Genomic DNA, 19,928 nt, shown 5'->3' on the forward strand with positions numbered 1-19,928 from the left:
ATTCAGCTTGCTGGAAGAATACATTGCTCTTAAGCGATTCAAGAGTGCAAGGGAGAAGAGTGCTCCAAAGTAGATGTATGCATCACAGCAGGGGTTTCCAGCAATTTACCTTTCTGGTGAGCTGGTACTGCACTTTACACACACATAGAGCACCAGACTGGGTGGAGGAGTGCGTGCGCATAAAGGTGGCTGAGGGCAATGGGAGCAAAACAACCTGGGGCACAGGGGACCCAGTCCCTTTCCTGCTCTTTCGTTCATGGGTAGGGGTACCTTTTTAAGGACCTTCGTTTAAAAAAGCTACTGGGACAAAACACTCAAATCTATGCTTTAGAGGTATCTTCCCTGACCGGGAATCGAACCCGGGCCGCGGCGGTGAAAGCGCCGAATCCTAGCCACTAGACCACCAGGGAGGAGATGCTCTTGTGTGCTTGCCTTGCTCACCCCCTTATTGTGACTAAGCTAACTCCAATATAAAAATTGCCCGTAAAGTCCGAGTGGGAGAAAGTTAGGTGTCACACAGTGTGTTTGTCATAAGCATTTACCTTTAGCCTCCTGCAAAAGCCTTTTAACTCCGCAAACAGCTCTTGCTGGACAGCCGGTGCTGCAGCAGCCAGCAGAAAAAGGGAGTTGAGTAAAGCTGGGCCTTGGGTCTCACCAGGGTGGCCGAGTGGTTAAGGCGTTGGACTTAAGATCCAATGGACGTTTGTCTGCATGGGTTCGAGCCCCATTCCTGGTATGGGTTTTCAGCTGCTTTGTAAGAAAGTGCAGATGCTTTTGAAAAGCATTTTCCTGCGCCCTTCCACTGCCCCTCTCCAACAGTCCCCATTCTAGTCTCAGCTGTGGGGTCTGCTGCTATTCTGCTACCAGCATGGATGCTTCCCAAAGCAATGCAGTGCCATCTACGCAGATCCCCTGCTTAGAGAAATACACCTCCTATATCTTTTCCCACTGAAGGGAGCAGGAGGAAGTACTTGCTTCCTGGGGAACATGGGTCTGCCCCTGGAATTTTTTAACCCGGCTCTTGCAGATTTCTCCCCTTTTTTGATTTCACCTACAAGCTCTCCCTTGCCAGAGGAGCAGGATCTGCTGATGCAGGCCCGGCTGGCTCAAACGTGCAAAGGCTTTTCCCCAAACCTCTGGGGGAAAATTGAGGAGAGTTCCCTGCCCCCGCCTCCTCTCGCCTCCTGAACGGGCTTCCAAACGGGCAATGCCCTGACGGGTCCCCCACAACCCATCCTGCCCACAGCCACACCCCTGTATAAGAGGGTGACCCATGTCCCTCACCCTCCATGTTCGAACGGAAGGCACCGTCTGTCCTGAGGGGTGTACCAGACAGGCATCTCTCCAGCCAGGCAGACCCCTGCAGCACCCGTTAAGCTCCAAAGCCTATACATTCCCAAGATGCCACAGGTCAGTATGCAAATCAGACAGCCCTGGCCACACCCTCCCTGTGGCTGGCCTCTGCTTTTTTCCGTACGTGCAGCTCAGTTTTTTCTTACCCAGATCCAGACTTCCATTTTAGCAAAAAGGTGGGTTGCAATGGGTCCAGGATGCCATTTGGAAAAAAAACTGCAGGCCTGTCAAAGGAGACTTCCTGCCGCACGCCATGTGGTCAGAAGCCTACAAAAGGAATTGCACTTTGGAATACAGGGTCTCACTTGCTCAAGAGCCTTACACAAGTGACTTTCCTCCCGCTGTGGAAAGCAGCTATAAAGGGACCTTGCGAAAATGATATTTGGAGCTATACTGCGTGATGCTAGGCAAACTGTGAGTCAGAAAGCAACTTCATTTTGAGAAGCCCGCGACCTACGGGAAGGAAAAGTTTAGAAGGGAAGAAGAAGGACTTTTCCCTGACCGGGAATCGAACCCGGGCAGCGGCAGTGAGAGCGCCGAATCCTAACCACTAGACCACCAGGGAGCCCAGTGCCATGCAGCAAAAGTTCATACACTGCTTTCCGAATGACAAAGCTCATGGGGGCTGAAAGCTTATTTTTCTCTACAGCACATATGAATCAGAAATTGAAAAAATCCTCATAATGCCACCTGACTGTCTGTCACTTCCAAGCACAGGCCATCCTCTCCCCCTTGCTACTGAACCGATGAATTCCTGTACAATCGGGATCCACGGGAAAACACAAGAGGGACACCTAGTGGCTGCTGATGGCGCACAGACAGCTGGAACACTTTCTCAACCCTGTCTCGTTATTCAGCTTGCTGGAAGAATACATTGCTCTTAAGCAATTCAAGAGTGCAAGGGAGAAGAGTGCTCCAAAGTAGATGTATGCATCACAGCAGGGGTTTCCAGCAATTTACCTTTCTGGTGAGCTGGTACTGCACTTTACACACACATAGAGCACCAGACTGGGTGGAGGAGTGCGTGCGCATAAAGGTGGCTGAGGGCAATGGGAGCAAAACAACCTGGGGCACAGGGGACCCAGTCCCTTTCCTGCTCTTTCGTTCATGGGTAGGGGTACCTTTTTAAGGACCTTCGTTTAAAAAAGCTACTGGGACAAAACACTCAAATCTATGCTTTAGAGGTATCTTCCCTGACCAGGAATCGAACCCGGGCCGCGGCGGTGAAAGCGCCGAATCCTAGCCTCTAGACCACCAGGGAGGAGATGCTCTTGTGTGCTTGCCTTGCTCACCCCCTTATTGTGACTAAGCTAACTCCAATATAAAAATTGCCCGTTAAGTCCGAGTGGGAGAAAGTTAGGTGTCACACAGTGTGTTTGTCATAAGCATTTACCTTTAGCCTCCTGCAAAAGCCTTTTAACTCCGCAAACAGCTCTTGCTGGACAGCCGGTGCTGCAGCAGCCAGCAGAAAAAGGGAGTTGAGTAAAGCTGGGCCTTGGGTCTCACCAGGGTGGCCGAGTGGTTAATGCGTTGGACTTAAGATCCAATGGACGTTTGTCCGCATGGGTTCGAGCCCCATTCCTGGTATGGGTTTTCAGCTGCTTTGTAAGAAAGTGCAGATGCTTTTGAAAAGCATTTTCCTGCGCCCTTCCACTGCCCCTCTCCAACAGTCCCCATTCAAGTCTCAGCTGTGGGGTCTGCTGCTATTCTGCTACCAGCATGGATGCTTCCCAAAGCAATGCAGTGCCATCTACGCAGATCCCCTGCTTAGAGAAATACACCTCCTATATCTTTTCCCACTGAAGGGAGCAGGAGGAAGTACTTGCTTCCTGGGGAACATGGGTCTGCCCCTGGAATTTTTTAACCCGGCTCTTGCAGATTTCTCCCCTTTTTTGATTTCACCTACAAGCTCTCCCTTGCCAGAGGAGCAGGATCTGCTGATGCAGGCCTGGCTGGCTCAAACGTGTAAAGGCTTTTCCCCAAACCTCTGGGGGAAAATTGAGGAGAGTTCCCTGCCCCCGCCTCCTCTCGCCTTCCGAACGGGCTTCCAAACGGGCAATGCCCTGACGGGTCCCCCACAACCCGTCCTGCCCACAGCCACACCCCTGTATAAGAGGGTGACCCATGTCCCTCACCCTCCATGTTCGAACGGAAGGCACCGTCTGTCCTGAGGGGTGTACCAGACAGGCATCTCTCCAGCCAGGCAGACCCCTGCAGCACCCGTTAAGCTCCAAAGCCTATACATTCCCAAGATGCCACAGGTCAGTATGCAAATCAGACTGCCCTGGCCACACCCTCCCTGTGGCTGGCCTCTGCTTTTTTCCGTACGTGCAGCTCAGTTTTTTCTTACCCAGATCCAGACTTCCATTTTAGCAAAAAGGTGGGTTGCAATGGGTCCAGGATGCCATTTGGAAACAAAGCCTGCAGGCCTGTCAAAGGAGACTTCCTGCCGCACGCCATGTGGTCAGAAGCCTACAAAAGGAATTGCACTTTGGAATACAGGGTCTCACTTGCTCAAGAGCCTTGAACAAGTGACTTTCCTCCCGCTGTGGAAAGCAGCTATAAAGGGACCTTGCGAAAATGATATTTGGAGCTATACTGCGTGATGCTAGGCAAACTGTGAGTCAGAAAGCAACTTCATTTTGAGAAGCCCGCGACCTACGGGAAGGAAAAGTTTTCAAGGGCAGAAGAAGGACTTTTCCCTGACCGGTAATCGAACCCGGGTCGCGGCAGTGAGAGCGCCGAATCCTAACCACTAGACCACCAGGGAGCCCAGTGCCATGCAGCAAAAGTTCATACACTGCTTTCCGAATGACAAAGCTCATGGGGGCTGAAAGCTTATTTTTCACTACAGCACATATGAATCAGAAATTGAAAAAATCCTCATAATGCCACCCGACTGTCTGTCACTTCCAAGCACAGGCCATCCTCTCCCCCTTGCTACTGAACCGATGAATTCCTGTACAATCGGGATCCACGGGAAAACACAAGAGGGACACCTAGTGGCTGCTGATGGCGCACAGACAGCTGGAACACTTTCTCAACCCTGTCTCGTTATTCAGCTTGCTGGAAGAATACATTGCTCTTAAGCGATTCAAGAGTGCAAGGGAGAAGAGTGCTCCAAAGTAGATGTATGCATCACAGCAGGGGTTTCCAGCAATTTACCTTTCTGGTGAGCTGGTACTGCACTTTACACACACATAGAGCACCAGACTGGGTGGAGGAGTGCGTGCGCATAAAGGTGGCTGAGGGCAATGGGAGCAAAACAACCTGGGGCACAGGGGACCCAGTCCCTTTCCTCCTCTTTCGTTCATGGGTAGGGGTACCTTTTTAAGGACCTTCGTTTAAAAAAAGCTACTGGGACAAAACACTCAAATCTATGCTTTAGAGGTATCTTCCCTGACCGGGAATCGAACCCGGGCCGCGGCGGTGAAAGCGCCGAATCCTAGCCACTAGACCACCAGGGAGGAGATGCTCTTGTGTGCTTGCCTTGCTCACCCCCTTATTGTGACTAAGCTAACTCCAATATAAAAATTGCCCGTAAAGTCCGAGTGGGAGAAAGTTAGGTGTCACACAGTGTGTTTGTCATAAGCAATTACCTTCAGCCTCCTGCAAAAGCCTTTTAATTCCGCAAACAGCTCTTGCTGGACAGCCGGTGCTGCAGCAGCCAGCAGAAAAAGGGAGTTGAGTAAAGCTGGGCCTTGGGTCTCACCAGGGTGGCCGAGTGGTTAAGGCGTTGGACTTAAGATCCAATGGACGTTTGTCCGCATGGGTTCGAGCCCAATTCCTGGTATGGGTTTTCAGCTGCTTTGTAAGAAAGTGCAGATGCTTTTGAAAAGCATTTTCCTGCGCCCTTCCACTGCCCCTCTCCAACAGTCCCCATTCAAGTCTCAGCTGTGGGGTCTGCTGCTATTCTGCTACCAGCATGGATGCTTCCCAAAGCAATGCAGTGCCATCTACGCAGATCCCCTGCTTAGAGAAATACACCTCCTATATCTTTTCCCACTGAAGGGAGCAGGAGGAAGTACTTGCTTCCTGGGGAACATGGGTCTGCCCCTGGAATTTTTTAACCCGGCTCTTGCAGATTTCTCCCCTTTTTTGATTTCACCTACAAGCTCTCCCTTGCCAGAGGAGCAGGATCTGCTGATGCAGGCCCGGCTGGCTCAAACGTGCAAAGGCTTTTCCCCAAACCTCTGGGGGAAAATTGAGGAGAGTTCCCTCCTCTCGCCTTCCGAACGGGCTTCCAAACGGGCAATGCCCTGACGGGTCCCCCACAACCCGTCCTGCCCACAGCCACACCCCTGTATAAGAGGGTGACCCATGTCCCTCACCCTCCATGTTCGAACGGAAGGCACCGTCTGTCCTGAGGGGTGTACCAGACAGGCATCTCTCCAGCCAGGCAGACCCCTGCAGCACCCGTTAAGCTCCAAAGCCTATACATTCCCAAGATGCCACAGGTCAGTATGCAAATCAGACTGCCCTGGCCACACCCTCCCTGTGGCTGGCCTCTGCTTTTTTCCGTACGTGCAGCTCAGTTTTTTCTTACCCAGATCCAGACTTCCATTTTAGCAAAAAGGTGGGTTGCAATGGGTCCAGGATGCCATTTGGAAACAAAGCCTGCAGGCCTGTCAAAGGAGACTTCCTGCCGCACGCCATGTGGTCAGAAGCCTACAAAAGGAATTGCACTTTGGAATACAGGGTCTCACTTGCTCAAGAGCCTTGAACAAGTGACTTTCCTCCCGCTGTGGAAAGCAGCTATAAAGGGACCTTGCGAAAATGATATTTGGAGCTATACTGCGTGATGCTAGGCAAACTGTGAGTCAGAAAGCAACTTCATTTTGAGAAGCCCGCGACCTACGGGAAGGAAAAGTTTTCAAGGGCAGAAGAAGGACTTTTCCCTGACCGGGAATCGAACCCGGGCCGCGGCGGTGAGAGCGCCGAATCCTAACCACTAGACCACCAGGGAGCCCAGTGCCATGCAGCAAAAGTTCATACACTGCTTTCCGAATGACAAAGCTCATGGGGGCTGAAAGCTTATTTTTCACTACAGCACATATGAATCAGAAATTGAAAAAATCCTCATAATGCCACCCGACTGTCTGTCACTTCCAAGCACAGGCCATCCTCTCCCCCTTGCTACTGAACCGATGAATTCCTGTACAATCGGGATCCACGGGAAAACACAAGAGGGACACCTAGTGGCTGCTGATGGCGCACAGACAGCTGGAACACTTTCTCAACCCTGTCTCGTTATTCAGCTTGCTGGAAGAATACATTGCTCTTAAGCGATTCAAGAGTGCAAGGGAGAAGAGTGCTCCAAAGTAGATGTATGCATCACAGCAGGGGTTTCCAGCAATTTACCTTTCTGGTGAGCTGGTACTGCACTTTACACACACATAGAGCACCAGACTGGGTGGAGGAGTGCGTGCGCATAAAGGTGGCTGAGGGCAATGGGAGCAAAACAACCTGGGGCACAGGGGACCCAGTCCCTTTCCTCCTCTTTCGTTCATGGGTAGGGGTACCTTTTTAAGGACCTTCGTTTAAAAAAAGCTACTGGGACAAAACACTCAAATCTATGCTTTAGAGGTATCTTCCCTGACCGGGAATCGAACCCGGGCCGCGGCGGTGAAAGCGCCGAACCCTAGCCACTAGACCACCAGGGAGGAGATGCTCTTGTGTGCTTGCCTTGCTCACCCCCTTATTGTGACTAAGCTAACTCCAATATAAAAATTGCCCGTAAAGTCCGAGTGGGAGAAAGTTAGGTGTCACACAGTGTGTTTGTCATAAGCAATTACCTTCAGCCTCCTGCAAAAGCCTTTTAGTTCCGCAAACAGCTCTTGCTGGACAGCCGGTGCTGCAGCAGCCAGCAGAAAAAGGGAGTTGAGTAAAGCTGGGCCTTGGGTCTCACCAGGGTGGCCGAGTGGTTAAGGCGTTGGACTTAAGATCCAATGGACGTTTGTCCGCATGGGTTCGAGCCCAATTCCTGGTATGGGTTTTCAGCTGCTTTGTAAGAAAGTGCAGATGCTTTTGAAAAGCATTTTCCTGCGCCCTTCCACTGCCCCTCTCCAACAGTCCCCATTCAAGTCTCAGCTGTGGGGTCTGCTGCTATTCTGCTACCAGCATGGATGCTTCCCAAAGCAATGCAGTGCCATCTACGCAGATCCCCTGCTTAGAGAAATACACCTCCTATATCTTTTCCCACTGAAGGGAGCAGGAGGAAGTACTTGCTTCCTGGGGAACATGGGTCTGCCCCTGGAATTTTTTAACCCGGCTCTTGCAGATTTCTCCCCTTTTTTGATTTCACCTACAAGCTCTCCCTTGCCAGAGGAGCAGGATCTGCTGATGCAGGCCCGGCTGGCTCAAACGTGCAAAGGCTTTTCCCCAAACCTCTGGGGGAAAATTGAGGAGAGTTCCCTCCTCTCGCCTTCCGAACGGGCTTCCAAACGGGCAATGCCCTGACGGGTCCCCCACAACCCGTCCTGCCCACAGCCACACCCCTGTATAAGAGGGTGACCCATGTCCCTCACCCTCCATGTTCGAACGGAAGGCACCGTCTGTCCTGAGGGGTGTACCAGACAGGCATCTCTCCAGCCAGGCAGACCCCTGCAGCACCCGTTAAGCTCCAAAGCCTATACATTCCCAAGATGCCACAGGTCAGTATGCAAATCAGACTGCCCTGGCCACACCCTCCCTGTGGCTGGCCTCTGCTTTTTTCCGTACGTGCAGCTCAGTTTTTTCTTACCCAGATCCAGACTTCCATTTTAGCAAAAAGGTGGGTTGCAATGGGTCCAGGATGCCATTTGGAAACAAAGCCTGCAGGCCTGTCAAAGGAGACTTCCTGCCGCACGCCATGTGGTCAGAAGCCTACAAAAGGAATTGCACTTTGGAATACAGGGTCTCACTTGCTCAAGAGCCTTACACAAGTGACTTTCCTCCCGCTGTGGAAAGCAGCTATAAAGGGACCTTGCGAAAATGATATTTGGAGCTATACTGCGTGATGCTAGGCAAACTGTGAGTCAGAAAGCAACTTCATTTTGAGAAGCCCGCGACCTACGGGAAGGAAAAGTTTTGAAGGGAAGAAGAAGGACTTTTCCCTGACCGGGAATCGAACCCGGGCCGCGGCGGTGAGAGCGCCGAATCCTAACCACTAGACCACCAGGGAGCCCAGTGCCATGCAGCAAAAGTTCATACACTGCTTTCCGAATGACAAAGCTCATGGGGGCTGAAAGCTTATTTTTCTCTACAGCACATATGAATCAGAAATTGAAAAAATCCTCATAATGCCACCCGACTGTCTGTCACTTCCAAGCACAGGCCATCCTCTCCCCCTTGCTACTGAACCGATGAATTCCTGTACAATCGGGATCCACGGGAAAACACAAGAGGGACACCTAGTGGCTGCTGATGGCGCACAGACAGCTGGAACACTTTCTCAACCCTGTCTCGTTATTCAGCTTGCTGGAAGAATACATTGCTCTTAAGCGATTCAAGAGTGCAAGGGAGAAGAGTGCTCCAAAGTAGATGTATGCATCACAGCACGGGTTTCCAGCAATTTACCTTTCTGGTGAGCTGGTACTGCACTTTACACACACATAGAGCACCAGACTGGGTGGAGGAGTGCGTGCGCATAAAGGTGGCTGAGGGCAATGGGAGCAAAACAACCTGGGGCACAGGGGACCCAGTCCCTTTCCTCCTCTTTCGTTCATGGGTAGGGGTACCTTTTTAAGGACCTTCGTTTAAAAAAAGCTACTGGGACAAAACACTCAAATCTATGCTTTAGAGGTATCTTCCCTGACCGGGAATCGAACCCGGGCCGCGGCGGTGAAAGCGCCGAATCCTAGCCACTAGACCACCAGGGAGGAGATGCTCTTGTGTGCTTGCCTTGCTCACCCCCTTATTGTGACTAAGCTAACTCCAATATAAAAATTGCCCGTAAAGTCCGAGTGGGAGAAAGTTAGGTGTCACACAGTGTGTTTGTCATAAGCATTTACCTTTAGCCTCCTGCAAAAGCCTTTTAACTCCGCAAACAGCTCTTGCTGGACAGCCGGTGCTGCAGCAGCCAGCAGAAAAAGGGAGTTGAGTAAAGCTGGGCCTTGGGTCTCACCAGGGTGGCCGAGTGGTTAAGGCGTTGGACTTAAGATCCAATGGACGTTTGTCTGCATGGGTTCGAGCCCCATTCCTGGTATGGGTTTTCAGCTGCTTTGTAAGAAAGTGCAGATGCTTTTGAAAAGCATTTTCCTGCGCCCTTCCACTGCCCCTCTCCAACAGTCCCCATTCAAGTCTCAGCTGTGGGGTCTGCTGCTATTCTGCTACCAGCATGGATGCTTCCCAAAGCAATGCAGTGCCATCTACGCAGATCCCCTGCTTAGTGAAATACACCTCCTATATCTTTTCCCACTGAAGGGAGCAGGAGGAAGTACTTGCTTCCTGGGGAACATGGGTCTGCCCCTGGAATTTTTTAACCCGGCTCTTGCAGATTTCTCCCCTTTTTTGATTTCACCTACAAGCTCTCCCTTGCCAGAGGAGCAGGATCTGCTGATGCAGGCCCGGCTGGCTCAAACGTGCAAAGGCTTTTCCCCAAACCTCTGGGGGAAAATTGAGGAGAGTTCCCTGCCCCCGCCTCCTCTCGCCTCCTGAACGGGCTTCCAAACGGGCAATGCCCTGACGGGTCCCCCACAACCCATCCTGCCCACAGCCACACCCCTGTATAAGAGGGTGACCCATGTCCCTCACCCTCCATGTTCGAACGGAAGGCACCGTCTGTCCTGAGGGGTGTACCAGACAGGCATCTCTCCAGCCAGGCAGACCCCTGCAGCACCCGTTAAGCTCCAAAGCCTATACATTCCCAAGATGCCACAGGTCAGTATGCAAATCAGACAGCCCTGGCCACACCCTCCCTGTGGCTGGCCTCTGCTTTTTTCCGTACGTGCAGCTCAGTTTTTTCTTACCCAGATCCAGACTTCCATTTTAGCAAAAAGGTGGGTTGCAATGGGTCCAGGATGCCATTTGGAAAAAAAACTGCAGGCCTGTCAAAGGAGACTTCCTGCCGCACGCCATGTGGTCAGAAGCCTACAAAAGGAATTGCACTTTGGAATACAGGGTCTCACTTGCTCAAGAGCCTTACACAAGTGACTTTCCTCCCGCTGTGGAAAGCAGCTATAAAGGGACCTTGCGAAAATGATATTTGGAGCTATACTGCGTGATGCTAGGCAAACTGTGAGTCAGAAAGCAACTTCATTTTGAGAAGCCCGCGACCTACGGGAAGGAAAAGTTTAGAAGGGAAGAAGAAGGACTTTTCCCTGACCGGGAATCGAACCCGGGCAGCGGCGGTGAGAGCGCCGAATCCTAACCACTAGACCACCAGGGAGCCCAGTGCCATGCAGCAAAAGTTCATACACTGCTTTCCAAATGACAAAGCTCATGGGGGCTGAAAGCTTATTTTTCTCTACAGCACATATGAATAAGAAATTGAAAAAATCCTCATAATGCCACCTGACTGTCTGTCACTTCCAAGCACAGGCCATCCTCTCCCCCTTGCTACTGAACCGATGAATTCCTGTACAATCGGGATCCACGGGAAAACACAAGAGGGACACGTAGTGGCTGCTGATGGCGCACAGACAGCTGGAACACTTTCTCAACCCTGTCTCGTTATTCAGCTTGCTGGAAGAATACATTGCTCTTAAGCGATTCAAGAGTGCAAGGGAGAAGAGTGCTCCAAAGTAGATGTATGCATCACAGCAGGGGTTTCCAGCAATTTACCTTTCTGGTGAGCTGGTACTGCACTTTACACACACATAGAGCACCAGACTGGGTGGAGGAGTGTGTGCGCATAAAGGTGGCTGAGGGCAATGGGAGCAAAACAACCTGGGGCACAGGGGACCCAGTCCCTTTCCTGCTCTTTCGTTCATGGGTAGGGGTACCTTTTTAAGGACCTTCGTTTGAAAAAGCTACTGGGACAAAACACTCAAATCTATGCTTTAGAGGTATCTTCCCTGACCGGGAATCAAACCCGGGCCGCGGCGGTGAAAGCGCCGAATCCTAGCCTCTAGACCACCAGGGAGGAGATGCTCTTGTGTGCTTGCCTTGCTCACCCCCTTATTGTGACTAAGCTAACTCCAATATAAAAATTGCCCGTAAAGTCCGAGTGGGAGAAAGTTAGGTGTCACACAGTGTGTTTGTCATAAGCATTTACCTTTAGCCTCCTGCAAAAGCCTTTTAACTCCGCAAACAGCTCTTGCTGGACAGCCGGTGCTGCAGCAGCCAGCAGAAAAAGGGAGTTGAGTAAAGCTGGGCCTTGGGTCTCACCAGGGTGGCCGAGTGGTTAAGGCGTTGGACTTAAGATCCAATGGACGTTTGTCCGCATGGGTTCGAGCCCCATTCCTGGTATGGGTTTTCAGCTGCTTTGTAAGAAAGTGCAGATGCTTTTGAAAAGCATTTTCCTGCGCCCTTCCACTGCCCCTCTCCAACAGTCCCCATTCAAGTCTCAGCTGTGGGGTCTGCTGCTATTCTGCTACCAGCATGGATGCTTCCCAAAGCAATGCAGTGCCATCTACGCAGATCCCCTGCTTAGAGAAATACACCTCCTATATCTTTTCCCACTGAAGGGAGCAGGAGGAAGTACTTGCTTCCTGGGGAACATGGGTCTGCCCCTGGAATTTTTTAACCCGGCTCTTGCAGATTTCTCCCCTTTTTTGATTTCACCTACAAGCTCTCCCTTGCCAGAGGAGCAGGATCTGCTGATGCAGGCCCGGCTGGCTCAAACGTGTAAAGGCTTTTCCCCAAACCTCTGGGGGAAAATTGAGGAGAGTTCCCTGCCCCCGCCTCCTCTCGCCTTCCGAACGGGCTTCCAAACGGGCAATGCCCTGACGGGTCCCCCACAACCCGTCCTGCCCACAGCCACACCCCTGTATAAGAGGGTGACCCATGTCCCTCACCCTCCATGTTCGAACGGAAGGCACCGTCTGTCCTGAGGGGTGTACCAGACAGGCATCTCTCCAGCCAGGCAGACCCCTGCAGCACCCGTTAAGCTCCAAAGCCTATACATTCCCAAGATGCCACAGGTCAGTATGCAAATCAGACTGCCCTGGCCACACCCTCCCTGTGGCTGGCCTCTGCTTTTTTCCGTACGTGCAGCTCAGTTTTTTCTTACCCAGATCCAGACTTCCATTTTAGCAAAAAGGTGGGTTGCAATGGGTCCAGGATGCCATTTGGAAACAAAGCCTGCAGGCCTGTCAAAGGAGACTTCCTGCCGCACGCCATGTGGTCAGAAGCCTACAAAAGGAATTGCACTTTGGAATACAGGGTCTCACTTGCTCAAGAGCCTTGAACAAGTGACTTTCCTCCCGCTGTGGAAAGCAGCTATAAAGGGACCTTGCGAAAATGATATTTGGAGCTATACTGCGTGATGCTAGGCAAACTGTGAGTCAGAAAGCAACTTCATTTTGAGAAGCCCGCGACCTACGGGAAGGAAAAGTTTTCAAGGGCAGAAGAAGGACTTTTCCCTGACCGGGAATCGAACCCGGGCCGCGGCGGTGAGAGCGCCGAATCCTAACCACTAGACCACCAGGGAGCCCAGTGCCATGCAGCAAAAGTTCATACACTGCTTTCCGAATGACAAAGCTCATGGGGGCTGAAAGCTTATTTTTCACTACAGCACATATGAATCAGAAATTGAAAAAATCCTCATAATGCCACCCGACTGTCTGTCACTTCCAAGCACAGGCCATCCTCTCCCCCTTGCTACTGAACCGATGAATTCCTGTACAATCGGGATCCACGGGAAAACACAAGAGGGACACCTAGTGGCTGCTGATGGCGCACAGACAGCTGGAACACTTTCTCAACCCTGTCTCGTTATTCAGCTTGCTGGAAGAATACATTGCTCTTAAGCGATTCAAGAGTGCAAGGGAGAAGAGTGCTCCAAAGTAGATATATGCATCACAGCAGGGGTTTCCAGCAATTTACCTTTCTGGTGAGCTGGTACTGCACTTTACACACACATAGAGCACCAGACTGGGTAGAGGAGTGCGTGCGCATAAAGGTGGCTGAGGGCAATGGGAGCAAAACAACCTGGGGCACAGGGGACCCAGTCCCTTTCCTCCTCTTTCGTTCATGGGTAGGGGTACCTTTTTAAGGACCTTCGTTTAAAAAAAGCTACTGGGACAAAACACTCAAATCTATGCTTTAGAGGTATCTTCCCTGACCGGGAATCGAACCCGGGCCGCGGCGGTGAAAGCGCCGAATCCTAGCCACTAGACCACCAGGGAGGAGATGCTCTTGTGTGCTTGCCTTGCTCACCTCCTTATTGTGACTAAGCTAACTCCAATATAAAAATTGCCCGTAAAGTCCGAGTGGGAGAAAGTTAGGTGTCACACAGTGTGTTTGTCATAAGCATTTACCTTTAGCCTCCTGCAAAAGCCTTTTAACTCCGCAAACAGCTCTTGCTGGACAGCCGGTGCTGCAGCAGCCAGCAGAAAAAGGGAGTTGAGTAAAGCTGGACCTTGGGTCTCACCAGGGTGGCCGAGTGGTTAAGGCGTTGGACTTAAGATCCAATGGACGTTTGTCCGCATAGGTTCGAGCCCCATTCCTGGTATGGGTTTTCAGCTGCTTTGTAAGAAAGTGCAGATGCTTTTGAAAAGCATTTTCCTGCGCCCTTCCACTGCCCCTCTCCAACAGTCCCCATTCAAGTCTCAGCTGTGGGGTCTGCTGCTATTCTGCTACCAGCATGGATGCTTCCCAAAGCAATGCAGTGCCATCTACGCAGATCCCCTGCTTAGAGAAATACACCTCCTATATCTTTTCCCACTGAAGGGAGCAGGAGGAAGTACTTGCTTCCTGGGGAACATGGGTCTGCCCCTGGAATTTTTTAACCCGGCTCTTGCAGATTTCTCCCCTTTTTTGATTTCACCATTAAGCTCTCCCTTGCCAGAGGAGCAGGATCTGCTGATGCAGGCCCGGCTGGCTCAAACGTGCAAAGGCTTTTCCCCAAACCTCTGGGGGAAAATTGAGGAGAGTTCCCTGCCCCCACCTCCTCAACGGGCTTCCAAACGGGCAATGCCCTGACGGGTCCCCCACAACCCATCCTGCCCACAGCCACACCCCTGTATAAGAGGGTGACCCATGTCCCTCACCCTCCATGTTCGAACGGAAGGCACCGTCTGTCCTGAGGGGTGTACCAGACAGGCATCTCTCCAGCCAGGCAGACCCCTGCAGCACCCGTTAAGCTCCAAAGCCTATACATTCCCAAGATGCCACAGGTCAGTATGCAAATCAGACAGCCCTGGCCACACCCTCCCTGTGGCTGGCCTCTGCTTTTTTCCGTACGTGCAGCTCAGTTTTTTCTTACCCAGATCCAGACTTCCATTTTAGCAAAAAGGTGGGTTGCAATGGGTCCAGGATGCCATTTGGAAAAAAAACTGCAGGCCTGTCAAAGGAGACTTCCTGCCGCACGCCATGTGGTCAGAAGCCTACAAAAGGAATTGCACTTTGGAATACAGGGTCTCACTTGCTCAAGAGCCTTACACAAGTGACTTTCCTCCCGCTGTGGAAAGCAGCTATAAAGGGACCTTGCGAAAATGATATTTGGAGCTATACTGCGTGATGCTAGGGAAACTGTGAGTCAGAAAGCAACTTCATTTTGAGAAGCCCGCGACCTACGGGAAGGAAAAGTTTTGACGGGAAGAAGAAGGACTTTTCCCTGACCGGGAATCGAACCCGGGCCGCGGCGGTGAGAGCGCCGAATCCTAACCACTAGACCACCAGGGAGCCCAGTGCCATGCAGCAAAAGTTCATACACTGCTTTCCGAATGACAAAGCTCATGGGGGCTGAAAGCTTATTTTTCTCTACAGCACATATGAATCAGAAATTGAAAAAATCCTCATAATGCCACCCGACTGTCTGTCACTTCCAAGCACAGGCCATCCTCTCCCCCTTGCTACTGAACCGATGAATTCCTGTACAATCGGGATCCACGGGAAAACACAAGAGGGACACCTAGTGGCTGCTGATGGCGCACAGACAGCTGGAACACTTTCTCAACCCTGTCTCGTTATTCAGCTTGCTGGAAGAATACATTGCTCTTAAGCGATTCAAGAGTGCAAGGGAGAAGAGTGCTCCAAAGTAGATGTATGCATCACAGCAGGGGTTTCCAGCAATTTACCTTTCTGGTGAGCTGGTACTGCACTTTACACACACATAGAGCACCAGACTGGGTGGAGGAGTGCGTGCGCATAAAGGTGGCTGAGGGCAATGGGAGCAAAACAACCTGGGGCACAGGGGACCCAGTCCCTTTCCTGCTCTTTCGTTCATGGGTAGGGGTACCTTTTTAAGGACCTTCGTTTAAAAAAGCTACTGGGACAAAACACTCAAATCTATGCTTTAGAGGTATCTTCCCTGACCGGGAATCGAACCCGGGCCGCGGCGGTGAAAGCGCCGAATCCTAGCCACTAGACCACCAGGGAGGAGATGCTCTTGTGTGCTTGCCTTGCTCACCCCCTTATTGTGACTAAGCTAACTCCAATATAAAAATTGCCCGTAAAGTCCGAGTGGGAGAAAGTTAGGTGTCACACAGTGTGTTTGTCATAAGCATTTACCTTTAGCCTCCTGCAAAAGCCTTTTAACTCCGCAAACAGCTCTTGCTGGACAGCCGGTGCTGCAGCAGCCAGCAGAAAAAGGGAGTTGAGTAAAGCTGGGCCTTGGGTCTCACCAGGGTGGCCGAGTGGTTAAGGCGTTGGACTTAAGATCCAATGGACGTTTGTCCGCATGGGTTCGAGCCCCATTCCTGGTATGGGTTTTCAGCTGCTTTGTAAGAAAGTGCAGATGCTTTTGAAAAGCATTTTCCTGCGCCCTTCCACTGCCCCTCTCCAACAGTCCCCATTCAAGTCTCAGCTGTGGGGTCTGCTGCTATTCTGCTACCAGCATGGATGCTTCCCAAAGCAATGCAGTGCCATCTACGCAGATCCCCTGCTTAGAGAAATACACCTCCTATATCTTTTCCCACTGAAGGGAGCAGGAGGAAGTACTTGCTTCCTGGGGAACATGGGTCTGCCCCTGGAATTTTTTAACCCGGCTCTTGCAGATTTCTCCCCTTTTTTGATTTCACCTACAAGCTCTCCCTTGCCAGAGGAGCAGGATCTGCTGATGCAGGCCCGGCTGGCTCAAACGTGCAAAGGCTTTTCCCCAAACCTCTGGGGGAAAATTGAGGAGAGTTCCCTCCTCTCGCCTTCCGAACGGGCTTCCGAACGGGCAATGCCCTGACGGGTCCCCCACAACCCGTCCTGCCCACAGCCACACCCCTGTATAAGAGGGTGACCCATGTCCCTCACCCTCCATGTTCGAACGGAAGGCACCGTCTGTCCTGAGGGGTGTACCAGACAGGCATCTCTCCAGCCAGGCAGACCCCTGCAGCACCCGTTAAGCTCCAAAGCCTATACATTCCCAAGATGCCACAGGTCAGTATGCAAATCAGACTGCCCTGGCCACACCCTCCCTGTGGCTGGCGTCTGCTTTTTTCCGTACGTGCAGCTCAGTTTTTTCTTACCCAGATCCAGACTTCCATTTTAACAAAAAGGTGGGTTGCAATGGGTCCAGGATGCCATTTGGAAACAAAGCCTGCAGGCCTGTCAAAGGAGACTTCCTGCCGCACGCCATGTGGTCAGAAGCCTACAAAAGGAATTGCACTTTGGAATACAGGGTCTCACTTGCTCAAGAGCCTTGCACAAGTGACTTTCCTCCCGTTGTGGAAAGCAGCTATAAAGGGACCTTGCGAAAATGATATTTGGAGCTATACTGCGTGATGCTAGGCAAACTGTGAGTCAGAAAGCAACTTCATTTTGAGAAGCCCGCGACCTACGGGAAGGAAAAGTTTTCAAGGGCAGAAGAAGGACTTTTCCCTGACCGGGAATCGAACCCGGGCCGCGGCGGTGAGAGCGCCGAATCCTAACCACTAGACCACCAGGGAGCCCAGTGCCATGCAGCAAAAGTTCATACACTGCTTTCCGAATGACAAAGCTCATGGGGGCTGAAAGCTTATTTTTCTCTACAGCACATATGAATCAGAAATTGAAAAAATCCTCATAATGCCACCCGACTGTCTGTCACTTCCAAGCACAGGCCATCCTCTCCCCCTTGCTACTGAACCGATGAATTCCTGTACAATCGGGATCCACGGGAAAACACAAGAGGGACACCTAGTGGCTGCTGATGGCGCACAGACAGCTGGAACACTTTCTCAACCCTGTCTCGTTATTCAGCTTGCTGGAAGAATACATTGCTCTTAAGCGATTCAAGAGTGCAAGGGAGAAGAGTGCTCCAAAGTAGATGTATGCATCACAGCAGGGGTTTCCAGCAATTTACCTTTCTGGTGAGCTGGTACTGCACTTTACACACACATAGAGCACCAGACTGGGTAGAGGAGTGCGTGCGCATAAAGGTGGCTGAGGGCAATGGGAGCAAAACAACCTGGGGCACAGGGGACCCAGTCCCTTTCCTCCTCTTTCGTTCATGGGTAGGGGTACCTTTTTAAGGACCTTCGTTTAAAAAAAGCTACTGGGACAAAACACTCAAATCTATGCTTTAGAGGTATCTTCCCTGACTGGGAATCGAACCCGGGCCGCGGCGGTGAAAGCGCCGAATCCTAGCCACTAGACCACCAGGGAGGAGATGCTCTTGTGTGCTTGCCTTGCTCACCTCCTTATTGTGACTAAGCTAACTCCAATATAAAAATTGCCCGTAAAGTCCGAGTGGGAGAAAGTTAGGTGTCACACAGTGTGTTTGTCATAAGCATTTACCTTTAGCCTCCTGCAAAAGCCTTTTAACTCCGCAAACAGCTCTTGCTGGACAGCCGGTGCTGCAGCAGCCAGCAGAAAAAGGGAGTTGAGTAAAGCTGGGCCTTGGGTCTCACCAGGGTGGCCGAGTGGTTAAGGCGTTGGACTTAAGATCCAATGGACGTTTGTCCGCATGGGTTCGAGCCCCATTCCTGGTATGGGTTTTCAGCTGCTTTGTAAGAAAGTGCAGATGCTTTTGAAAAGCATTTTCCTGCGCCCTTCCACTGCCCCTCTCCAACAGTCCCCATTCAAGTCTCAGCTGTGGGGTCTGCTGCTATTCTGCTACCAGCATGGATGCTTCCCAAAGCAATGCAGTGCCATCTACGCAGATCCCCTGCTTAGAGAAATACACCTCCTATATCTTTTCCCACTGAAGGGAGCAGGAGGAAGTACTTGCTTCCTGGGGAACATGGGTCTGCCCCTGGAAGTTTTTAACCCGGCTCTTGCAGATTTCTCCCCTTTTTTGATTTCACCTACAAGCTCTCCCTTGCCAGAGGAGCAGGATCTGCTGATGCAGGCCCGGCTGGCTCAAACGTGCAAAGGCTTTTCCCCAAACCTCTGGGGGAAAATTGAGGAGAGTTCCCTCCTCTCGCCTTCCGAACGGGCTTCCAAACGGGCAATGCCCTGACGGGTCCCCCACAACCCGTCCTGCCCACAGCCACACCCCTGTATAAGAGGGTGACCCATGTCCCTCACCCTCCATGTTCGAACGGAAGGCACCGTCTGTCCTGAGGGGTGTACCAGACAGGCATCTCTCCAGCCAGGCAGACCCCTGCAGCACCCGTTAAGCTCCAAAGCCTATACATTCCCAAGATGCCACAGGTCAGTATGCAAATCAGACTGCCCTGGCCACACCCTCCCTGTGGCTGGCGTCTGCTTTTTTCCGTACGTGCAGCTCAGTTTTTTCTTACCCAGATCCAGACTTCCATTTTAGCAAAAAGGTGGGTTGCAATGGGTCCAGGATGCCATTTGGAAACAAAGCCTGCAGGCCTGTCAAAGGAGACTTCCTGCCGCACGCCATGTGGTCAGAAGCCTACAAAAGGAATTGCACTTTGGAATACAGGGTCTCACTTGCTCAAGAGCCTTGCACAAGTGACTTTCCTCCCGTTGTGGAAAGCAGCTATAAAGGGACCTTGCGAAAATGATATTTGGAGCTATACTGCGTGATGCTAGGCAAACTGTGAGTCAGAAAGCAACTTCATTTTGAGAAGCCCGCGACCTACGGGAAGGAAAAGTTTTCAAGGGCAGAAGAAGGACTTTTCCCCGACCGGGAATCGAACCCGGGCCGCGGCGGTGAGAGCGCCGAATCCTAACCACTAGACCACCAGGGAGCCCAGTGCCATGCAGCAAAAGTTCATACACTGCTTTCCGAATGACAAAGCTCATGGGGGCTGAAAGCTTATTTTTCTCTACAGCACATATGAATCAGAAATTGAAAAAATCCTCATAATGCCACCCGACTGTCTGTCACTTCCAAGCACAGGCCATCCTCTCCCCCTTGCTACTGAACCGATGAATTCCTGTACAATCGGGATCCACGGGAAAACACAAGAGGGACACCTAGTGGCTGCTGATGGCGCACAGACAGCTGGAACACTTTCTCAACCCTGTCTCGTTATTCAGCTTGCTGGAAGAATACATTGCTCTTAAGCAATTCAAGAGTGCAAGGGAGAAGAGTGCTCCAAAGTAGATGTATGCATCACAGCAGGGGTTTCCAGCAATTTACCTTTCTGGTGAGCTGGTACTGC

The 19,928-nt window shown here is 51.5% G+C and overlaps 27 non-coding genes across 27 annotated transcripts; 9 read left to right on the forward strand and 18 right to left on the reverse strand.

Moving 5' to 3' along the window:
* Positions 1-338: 338 nt before the first annotated feature.
* On the reverse strand, positions 339-410 carry TRNAE-UUC (transfer RNA glutamic acid (anticodon UUC)). Its single transcript has one exon. It is a non-coding gene; the product is annotated as a tRNA-Glu (tRNA).
* A 243-nt stretch (positions 411-653) lies between these two features.
* TRNAL-UAA (transfer RNA leucine (anticodon UAA)) lies at positions 654-736 on the forward strand. The gene has a single exon. It is a non-coding gene; the product is annotated as a tRNA-Leu (tRNA).
* Positions 737-1,846: 1,110 nt separating this feature from the next.
* TRNAE-CUC (transfer RNA glutamic acid (anticodon CUC)) lies at positions 1,847-1,918 on the reverse strand. Its single transcript has one exon. It is a non-coding gene; the product is annotated as a tRNA-Glu (tRNA).
* A 624-nt stretch (positions 1,919-2,542) lies between these two features.
* Positions 2,543-2,614, reverse strand: TRNAE-UUC (transfer RNA glutamic acid (anticodon UUC)). The gene has a single exon. It is a non-coding gene; the product is annotated as a tRNA-Glu (tRNA).
* Positions 2,615-2,857: 243 nt separating this feature from the next.
* Positions 2,858-2,940, forward strand: TRNAL-UAA (transfer RNA leucine (anticodon UAA)). The gene has a single exon. It is a non-coding gene; the product is annotated as a tRNA-Leu (tRNA).
* A 1,111-nt stretch (positions 2,941-4,051) lies between these two features.
* On the reverse strand, positions 4,052-4,123 carry TRNAE-CUC (transfer RNA glutamic acid (anticodon CUC)). The gene has a single exon. It is a non-coding gene; the product is annotated as a tRNA-Glu (tRNA).
* A 625-nt stretch (positions 4,124-4,748) lies between these two features.
* On the reverse strand, positions 4,749-4,820 carry TRNAE-UUC (transfer RNA glutamic acid (anticodon UUC)). The gene has a single exon. It is a non-coding gene; the product is annotated as a tRNA-Glu (tRNA).
* Positions 4,821-5,063: 243 nt separating this feature from the next.
* Positions 5,064-5,146, forward strand: TRNAL-UAA (transfer RNA leucine (anticodon UAA)). Its single transcript has one exon. It is a non-coding gene; the product is annotated as a tRNA-Leu (tRNA).
* Positions 5,147-6,247: 1,101 nt separating this feature from the next.
* On the reverse strand, positions 6,248-6,319 carry TRNAE-CUC (transfer RNA glutamic acid (anticodon CUC)). The gene has a single exon. It is a non-coding gene; the product is annotated as a tRNA-Glu (tRNA).
* Positions 6,320-6,944: 625 nt separating this feature from the next.
* On the reverse strand, positions 6,945-7,016 carry TRNAE-UUC (transfer RNA glutamic acid (anticodon UUC)). Its single transcript has one exon. It is a non-coding gene; the product is annotated as a tRNA-Glu (tRNA).
* A 243-nt stretch (positions 7,017-7,259) lies between these two features.
* On the forward strand, positions 7,260-7,342 carry TRNAL-UAA (transfer RNA leucine (anticodon UAA)). Its single transcript has one exon. It is a non-coding gene; the product is annotated as a tRNA-Leu (tRNA).
* A 1,101-nt stretch (positions 7,343-8,443) lies between these two features.
* On the reverse strand, positions 8,444-8,515 carry TRNAE-CUC (transfer RNA glutamic acid (anticodon CUC)). The gene has a single exon. It is a non-coding gene; the product is annotated as a tRNA-Glu (tRNA).
* Positions 8,516-9,140: 625 nt separating this feature from the next.
* On the reverse strand, positions 9,141-9,212 carry TRNAE-UUC (transfer RNA glutamic acid (anticodon UUC)). The gene has a single exon. It is a non-coding gene; the product is annotated as a tRNA-Glu (tRNA).
* Positions 9,213-9,455: 243 nt separating this feature from the next.
* On the forward strand, positions 9,456-9,538 carry TRNAL-UAA (transfer RNA leucine (anticodon UAA)). Its single transcript has one exon. It is a non-coding gene; the product is annotated as a tRNA-Leu (tRNA).
* Positions 9,539-10,648: 1,110 nt separating this feature from the next.
* On the reverse strand, positions 10,649-10,720 carry TRNAE-CUC (transfer RNA glutamic acid (anticodon CUC)). Its single transcript has one exon. It is a non-coding gene; the product is annotated as a tRNA-Glu (tRNA).
* Positions 10,721-11,344: 624 nt separating this feature from the next.
* Positions 11,345-11,416, reverse strand: TRNAE-UUC (transfer RNA glutamic acid (anticodon UUC)). The gene has a single exon. It is a non-coding gene; the product is annotated as a tRNA-Glu (tRNA).
* A 243-nt stretch (positions 11,417-11,659) lies between these two features.
* On the forward strand, positions 11,660-11,742 carry TRNAL-UAA (transfer RNA leucine (anticodon UAA)). Its single transcript has one exon. It is a non-coding gene; the product is annotated as a tRNA-Leu (tRNA).
* A 1,111-nt stretch (positions 11,743-12,853) lies between these two features.
* Positions 12,854-12,925, reverse strand: TRNAE-CUC (transfer RNA glutamic acid (anticodon CUC)). Its single transcript has one exon. It is a non-coding gene; the product is annotated as a tRNA-Glu (tRNA).
* A 625-nt stretch (positions 12,926-13,550) lies between these two features.
* TRNAE-UUC (transfer RNA glutamic acid (anticodon UUC)) lies at positions 13,551-13,622 on the reverse strand. Its single transcript has one exon. It is a non-coding gene; the product is annotated as a tRNA-Glu (tRNA).
* Positions 13,623-13,865: 243 nt separating this feature from the next.
* On the forward strand, positions 13,866-13,948 carry TRNAL-UAA (transfer RNA leucine (anticodon UAA)). The gene has a single exon. It is a non-coding gene; the product is annotated as a tRNA-Leu (tRNA).
* Positions 13,949-15,048: 1,100 nt separating this feature from the next.
* On the reverse strand, positions 15,049-15,120 carry TRNAE-CUC (transfer RNA glutamic acid (anticodon CUC)). The gene has a single exon. It is a non-coding gene; the product is annotated as a tRNA-Glu (tRNA).
* Positions 15,121-15,744: 624 nt separating this feature from the next.
* Positions 15,745-15,816, reverse strand: TRNAE-UUC (transfer RNA glutamic acid (anticodon UUC)). Its single transcript has one exon. It is a non-coding gene; the product is annotated as a tRNA-Glu (tRNA).
* A 243-nt stretch (positions 15,817-16,059) lies between these two features.
* TRNAL-UAA (transfer RNA leucine (anticodon UAA)) lies at positions 16,060-16,142 on the forward strand. The gene has a single exon. It is a non-coding gene; the product is annotated as a tRNA-Leu (tRNA).
* Positions 16,143-17,243: 1,101 nt separating this feature from the next.
* Positions 17,244-17,315, reverse strand: TRNAE-CUC (transfer RNA glutamic acid (anticodon CUC)). Its single transcript has one exon. It is a non-coding gene; the product is annotated as a tRNA-Glu (tRNA).
* A 625-nt stretch (positions 17,316-17,940) lies between these two features.
* TRNAE-UUC (transfer RNA glutamic acid (anticodon UUC)) lies at positions 17,941-18,012 on the reverse strand. Its single transcript has one exon. It is a non-coding gene; the product is annotated as a tRNA-Glu (tRNA).
* Positions 18,013-18,255: 243 nt separating this feature from the next.
* On the forward strand, positions 18,256-18,338 carry TRNAL-UAA (transfer RNA leucine (anticodon UAA)). The gene has a single exon. It is a non-coding gene; the product is annotated as a tRNA-Leu (tRNA).
* Positions 18,339-19,439: 1,101 nt separating this feature from the next.
* On the reverse strand, positions 19,440-19,511 carry TRNAE-CUC (transfer RNA glutamic acid (anticodon CUC)). Its single transcript has one exon. It is a non-coding gene; the product is annotated as a tRNA-Glu (tRNA).
* Positions 19,512-19,928: the final 417 nt, after the last annotated feature.

Source organism: Lissotriton helveticus, chromosome 4_1 (assembly GCF_964261635.1).
Source record: "Lissotriton helveticus chromosome 4_1, aLisHel1.1, whole genome shotgun sequence".
Lineage (NCBI taxonomy): Eukaryota > Metazoa > Chordata > Amphibia > Caudata > Salamandridae > Lissotriton > Lissotriton helveticus.